Below are 6,000 nucleotides of genomic sequence, written 5' to 3' on the forward strand. Positions count from 1 at the left end.
TGTGTCTGTGTCTGTGTGTCTGTGTGTGTGTGTGTCTGTGGTTCTATTCAGTTTTGTCACTCTGATATCCTTTTCATAGATGAGGAAAACACACTGTAGAGAGGCTAAAGGGACTTGTCCAAGATGACAGAACTAGTAACTGGCCAAGTCAAGCAATATCAAATTCAGATGCCTGCATACTCCACCTGCCCCTCTAGGCTTTCCAATATACACCCCCCTCCCAGTTGGGAACATGATTAATATGTAGGAACTTGACTAGTGGATGAATTTAGTGCTTGAACAACAAACACAGTTTGTGGTTTAAAAAAAAAAAGTCTTATCAATTTATCTCCTCTAAAGATGTTATGCAAAGAACAGAGCTTTAGGGAAAAAATCAGTGTGGTTCAAGTGTCTTCCTGTCTGGGCATGGCCTTAATGTACCTGAACAGGTGGAGTGTCATGGAGAAGGGGCTCTTTGACACATGTCTCTAGTCTAATAGGGTGGGCAAAAGTGACCAGGGATAGTCAGGGTCAGGGGAGAACCGCTGGCAAATGGAAACCCACCTCACACAGGATGAGGGTTGGACTGCAAGGAGATAAAACTAGTCAGTCCTAAAGGAAATAACCCTGAGTATTCATTGGAAGAACTGATGCTGAAGCTGAAGCTCCAATATTGTGGCCACCTGATGCAAAGAGCCGACTTATTGGAAAAGACTCTGATGCTAGGAAATATTGACAGCCAAGGATAAGGGACGGCAGAGAATGAGATGATTAGATGGCATCATTGACTCAGCGGACATGATTTTGAGCAAACTCTGGGAGATAGTGGAGGACAGAGAAACCTGGTGTGCTGCAGTCCATAGGGGGTCACAAAGAGTCGGACATGACTTAGCAACTGAACAAAAATGAGGCCCCCCCTCACACCAGAGGGAAGGTAGCTGCTCACATCCAAGGACTGCAAATTAATAACAAATTGCAAAACTAACATACTCTAGCCCCTTGTCTTTGTTCTTGGAACTGTTAGGAATTTAAAAGGTCATTGAACTACAATAAATAATGACCAAAACACGCCAACGTTAGCACAAAGCACAAGTTATTTAGAAGAAATATGGGACCTCTGCTATTTGGGCAGACAACCCACAATGTAAACAAAGATTTCATCCACATTTTAGGGAAAAGACGGAGTATTCTAAGATCAGTTTTAACAAAGAGAAAACTGAATTACAGTCTTGCAATAATATAACATTTGTTGGTAAAGGAGTCACAGACTTTAAAGAAATCTTAAACGAGTTTGTTTCTGGAAAAAAAAATAAGGACAAAAAAAAACATCTATTTTGTGCTTGAGAGATGGGATTTTATTTGGGGGTAGGGGTGTGGAGTGGAGGTGTTTTAATGGCTCTGGGGAGGGGGTTTGAAATCATCTACTTCTGGGAGGCAGTGGGCTGGAGACTTACTACAGGTTAAATTAAAAAAAAAAATCAATAGCATTTCAAGTGATTGTGAATTAAGGGCTATTTACTGAGGCTTAAGGGAATTAAGGTTAAAGCCTGTGGATGATCAATGGGCAATTACTGCCATGCTGGAGTGGGGGACAGCACACAGCCTTGTGGGCAGGGTCTTCAGAGAGGGGCTGCTGTGACTGCACCCCTTTGACTATCAGAGGTATACAATGTGTCGGCATGTGCCAAATCCAAGGAGCCAGGGCTTCAGTGCATACTGGGAACTGTTGCTGCTTCATCAGCCGCTTGGAGATGCCCAGCCTTTGCCCTCCCTTCATCACCCTGGAGAGGACCCTACCAGGGAGGAAATGAGACCCACTTCCCAGCTGCACCTGGAGAGACAAAGCCAGAGGTGCTGACCTGAAGCTGCCTCTGTGCCAGTCAATCCTGGGGCTGTAATAACTACAATTTTCTAATTTGAAGGCAAAACTGAATAACCTAGAGAAGTAATTTGGGCCACATGCAGCCCTCTTCCTGCAAAGGAGCACAAATTGATTTTTCTTTCTTAAGCCCAATTTTATGTGGCTTGTCGACCCCCCCCCCCATTTCTGAGCTCTTTTCTTCTTTTCTGCTTGAGGCACGCCTAACAGAGTCTCAGAAAGTTTCTTGCATCTGAGTTCTCACCTCTGTTGGCACAGCTTAACTTCTGTGCCTAGGGAAGGCAGAGAAGCCAGCAGCCCTGGGCCTGTCTTCAGAGCGTTGCTGATCCTTCAGGGTCTCAGTTTGCTAGTGTCCACTGCTGAGGGACCGGAGCCTGCAGAGTGGTCCACCTCTGCCCGAGCACTTAACTCTACAGAAATATTGACAGCCTGGCTCTGCCCAAGAGCCATGATTTAGCATCTCCAGGGGTCAGTTCCTCTCTGGCTCCTCACATCCACGCTTTTTACCAAAAGGAACCTTAAACTATAAACCCTGGCTTAGAACTCACCAGCAGCTCCCCACTCACTGGGAATGAAGCCAGGGGTGGGGACAGTGGCCCAGGTCCTCCCCTGTCCTCTCTGCCTGCACCCATGCCTCCCCTTCCCCCTTCACTCTCCTAAGCCACTCCGGGCTTTGTTCAGCTGGTGGTACTCTCTGAGTAGGTTCCCACCCCAGGCCCTTTGCACATGCTGATTCCTCTGACTGAAATGCTCTGATCTGCCCATGGCCAATCCGTCGTATTCTTTAATCCTCAACTGAATGGTCACTTCTCCAGGTTACATTGTCTCCCTTCATACGGCATCACGCCTTATCATAGCCTGGAATTTTATTCCGTTTGTTTACCTGCTTATGTTCCTCCTGCCCCACTAGAACATGCCCTTTCATCCTTGCATTGGCATCCATGGCCCCTTGTCTGGCACAAAGAAGGTGTTCAAAAACATCATTGAAGTGAATGAATGAACGCTCTCTGAGTTTCAGAGGCCCTGGGGCAGAGAGCCTAGTTATCATCATGGGTCTTTTTTAGCCATGACATTTTATGAGTCTGGGCTCATCTCTCTAGAGCTTCTTATTTTGCAGATGAGGGAGGGAACAGAAGTCCCAGTGGTTTGATCGCCCTGGGAGGGTCCTCCTGGCAGCTATTAGTAGGGTCTCCATCCTGGGGGCACCCTCCAGGCAACTCTGGATTTGTAAAGGAGGTAGCAGGCGTCTGACGGCCTCTGATTCTGGCAGAAAGGACTTCAGGGTCGATGGGCCCACCTCACCTTGTCGGTGACCAAGGCCCCTGAGAGTGAGGAGCTGAAACTGGCACTAGGAGCTCAGTTCTGGTGAGAGGCATGTGACTCCCAAGACAGGAAGAGACAGTTTTTCTGAGGCCATGGACTTCTGCTGGGTGCTTCCTGGGCTCTTAATCCTTCATTAACAGCTGCCCATCAGCTCACCTCTGCCTGTGGAAAACAATTTAGGATCACCTATCCTCTCTGGGCTTCGCTGGTGGCTCAGTTGTAAAGAATCCGCCTGCAATGGGGGAGACCTCGGTTCGATCCCTGGGTTGGGAAGACCCCCTGGAGGAGGGCATGGCAAGCCCTCAGTATTCTTGCCTGGAGAATCCCATGGACCGAGGAGGGTGGTGAGCTGCAGTCCATGGGGCGGCAAAGAGCTGGACATGACTGAGCGACTAAGTACAGCACAGCACACCCCCTCTGGCCCTCTGGTGGGCACTGTGCTTGAGAGTGTTCCAGGCTGGAAACTGACCCCAGTCTTCCCAATTTCAGGCTAGGAGGGGGCCTGACTGGGGCTTCCTGGTTTGGGGCTGGGGTATACTGGCCAGCAACATGTTTACTGCAAGTCAGAGGTGACCCATTCTATTTTAAAACCCACCTCCACTGGAGGTGGTCTGTCGGGGTCTCTGTAAATTTCCTCTTCTCTTCTTCCCCCACCGCCAGGAACAGCAGACAGAGGAAGAAGCCCAGACGTGGATGATGACACTTTGATTTATACCCTCAATTTCTTGCGTTGCAAGCTTGCCCCCTTGCTTTGCTGCGGAGATAGCCCTGGAGCCCTGGCGCCCCCCAGTCCGGATCCAGGCGTGCTTTCTGCAAGGTTCCAGCCAGACACAGCTGTCCCCTCAGCCCCAAGTGGGGACAGGCTCACGTTACGCAGAGTGGTCAGGCGCAAAGCCAGAGACCTCGGCCCTTCCCACACTGCACCCTCACCTGCAGAAGGACATGAACAGGAAGAGCCATCAGTACTCGCCGAGCAGGCAGTACCCTGCCTAGCGGAAGCATGTGGGCCACCCATTAGTCATTATGGAAACTCATTACCCCAAGAGGTCAATCAGCTGAAAATATAAACAATTTCCAAAAGGTTTTAGTGAAATTCATGGGTGACAGCCATAATGGCATTATCTAGAGAGTAGGATGCACCACTGATGGGGCCATGAGCGAGGCCTGGCTCCAGTCAGGTGGGGACCAGCTCGCCTACACATCTCTTCAGTCCTTGCCATGGCCTGAGGTCAGGCTCATGGCAGGACCTCCTGAAAACCCGAGTCCCCCCAGCCCAAGGGGGACTCCTCCACTGAGAGCTCCTGCTCTCACTCAGGGCTCAGGAAGGAGAGAGAAGAGATGGGGCCATGGGCCTCCTCTGGACTCCCCAGCAAATTCCTCCTACAAAATGATACAGAAAAGCACCCTGTAATGGATGACAGTATTCGATGATGATAATAACAGCTATATGCTGATAATGTAGTCCCAAGTATTACTGTCTTGCTCTATTGTTATTAATGATCGTTATTGACCTTAATTACTTAGTTGGTAAAGAATCTGCCTGCAATGCAGGAGACCCTGGTTTGATTCCTGGGTTGGGAAAATCCTCTGGAGAGGGGATAGGCTACCCACTCCAGTATTCTTGGGCTTCCCTTGTGACTCAGCTGTTAAAGAATCTGCCTGCAATTTAGGAGACCTGAATTCGATCCCTGTGTTGGGAAGATCTCCTGGAGAAGAGAAAGGCTACCCACTGCAGTATTCTGGCCTGGAGAATACCACAGACTACGGTCCGTGGGGTTGCAAAGAGTTGGACATGACTGACTGACTTTCACTTTCACTTTTCACTAACAGTAACACTGAGTACCACTCTGGGCCAGGCCACTAGTGAGAACTGTAACTCTGATCACAACCCTGTGAGGCAGGCACTGTTTTTTCATCCTCATTGTAGAGACAGGCTAACAGTTTTACCCTCTAACCTCCTTTCATTCCATTAACAATGTATCTGGGGCCCTGTGCCAAACAGGATTCTCTGGTTCCCTAAAGCACTATCTCTCTCTCTCTCACTTTCACCAGATATCCATTCAACAAGGTTTTCTTGAGCTCCTACTGCATGCTCCATATTGTTTTAGATGCTGGGGAGACAGGGCAGGGCCCATGCATGGACTGTGTTTCCTACTGGGTTTGCTTCCACTCCCTGCCCAGAACCTACAGAGCATCTCTCCCAAGAAGCATTTCCTGAGCATGTTAGCTGGAGGCAGGGGTCTCTTTGATGCCCCCTAGATTCTGTGCCTCCCCACCCCAGTCCCATGGATGGAGGAACCTGGTAGGCTGCAGTCCATGGGGTCGCTAAGAGTCGGACACGACTAAGCGACTTCACTTTCACTCTTCACTTTCATGCATTGGAGAAGGATGTGGCAACCCACTCCAGTGTTCTTGCCTGGAGAATCCCAGGGACAGCGGAGCCTGGTGGGCTGCTGTCTATGGGGTTGCACAGAGTTGGACACAACTGAAGCAACCTAGCAGCAGTAGCAACCACCCCAGTTCTTAGAGGTCTGGGGCAACTGCTCACTTTGCATCTCTCTCTCCTGTTTCAGGGCCAACCTAGGCAGTCAATGAGTATCTGTGGGATTTTATCATTAAGAAATGAGCTCCAGGAAGGCTGGGTCTGTATTGTTCACCACTGTACCTCCTAGAGGGCTTCTCAGGTGTCACTAGTGGTAAAGAACCCTCCTGCCAATGCAGGAGACATAAGAGTTGTGGGTTGGATCCCTGGGTTGGGAAGATCTCCTGGAGGAGGGCATGGCAACCCACTCCAGTATTCTTGCATGGAGAATCCCATG

The sequence above is a fragment of the Oryx dammah genome, unplaced genomic scaffold (assembly GCF_014754425.2).
Source record: "Oryx dammah isolate SB20612 unplaced genomic scaffold, SCBI_Odam_1.1 HiC_scaffold_10, whole genome shotgun sequence".
Taxonomy (NCBI): domain Eukaryota; kingdom Metazoa; phylum Chordata; class Mammalia; order Artiodactyla; family Bovidae; genus Oryx; species Oryx dammah.